We start from the raw sequence: 1,103 nt of genomic DNA on the forward strand, positions 1-1,103 counted from the left end.
GCCAAAAGGCCGAGAAGCGATAACCCACAAATGGAACCCTGCAACAACGGCCCAGGGGTCTCAGCAGACCTCGGCGGGTTGGCAAAAGCCGGGGCGGTTCCTTCCTCCCTCCTCAGTCACTCACTCACGTGTTTTTTGGAAAAAGTCGCTAATGTGTCCTTAAGTCACTGTCCTGGCCCACCTCTGTCTGTCTGTCTGTCTGTCTGTCTGTCTGTCTGTCTGTCTGTCTGTCTGTCTGTCTGTCTGTCTGTCGGTCGGTCAATTTCTCTTGAAACAAGATAGCGGGCTCTGTAAGAAGCAAAGCCCCTCCAAAATACGTGAACTCGTAGCAAGTGTCTTCCACGGAAGTTCTAGTAAAGGTGGTGCGGCTTGTGCGTAATGAAGAGAAATCCAGAATCGTGTGTGGAAGTCAGAGGCGTGGGCCTCAGACACTCTGCACTCTAGGCCGGGCACCCGCGGGTGCTCCTGGAACCCACTCTTCCAAGTTTTCGAGGGCTGCTGTGGATAAAAAGAACGACACAGAGACACACACAGAGGCACAGACAGAGAGAGAAACACACACACACACACACCACACACCACACACACACACACACACACACACACACACACACACACACACAATCCTGGCTCTAATTTTTTTTTTTTTTTTTTTTAACAAAATGGCGGAAACGGTGGGATCACATTGAAGAGCGCTTCTGCCTTTCTTCAGTTTGAATGTTTCTTTCCTTTCTTTGCTAGGGCTAGCTAGCTAGCTTTTTTTCTGCTAGCTAGCTATTGTTTACATAGCAATTTTCCCTGACAACGGTAAAAGAGTGCTGCACCGCCCGAGGTACTGCAATACCGGGTCGATGCGTGAGCGGACGTGGGAGCAAGCCCCATTTCCGACTCCCTGTTAAAAATCCATTTAATATAGTCCCCGATGGGGACGTGACGATATTAAACTGATAAGAACAGATACTACACTTGATCTGAGCCAAAAGGCCGAGAAGCGATAACCCACAAATGGAACCCTGCAACCGCCGGCCCCCCGGGGGTCTCAACAGACCTCGGCGGGTTGGCAAAAGCCGGCGGTTCCTTCCTCCCTCCTCAGTCACTCACTC

At 51.0% G+C, this 1,103-nt stretch overlaps 1 non-coding gene across 1 annotated transcript; it reads right to left on the bottom strand.

The window, feature by feature from the left end:
• Positions 1 to 813: 813 nt before the first annotated feature.
• On the bottom strand, positions 814 to 996 carry LOC124031137. Its single transcript, XR_006838078.1, has one exon. It is a non-coding gene; the product is annotated as a U2 spliceosomal RNA (small nuclear RNA).
• Between the last annotated feature and the right edge of the window lie 107 nt (positions 997 to 1,103).

The sequence above is a fragment of the Oncorhynchus gorbuscha genome, unplaced genomic scaffold, assembly GCF_021184085.1.
Source record: "Oncorhynchus gorbuscha isolate QuinsamMale2020 ecotype Even-year unplaced genomic scaffold, OgorEven_v1.0 Un_scaffold_21734, whole genome shotgun sequence".
Classification (NCBI taxonomy): Eukaryota; Metazoa; Chordata; class Actinopteri; order Salmoniformes; family Salmonidae; genus Oncorhynchus; species Oncorhynchus gorbuscha.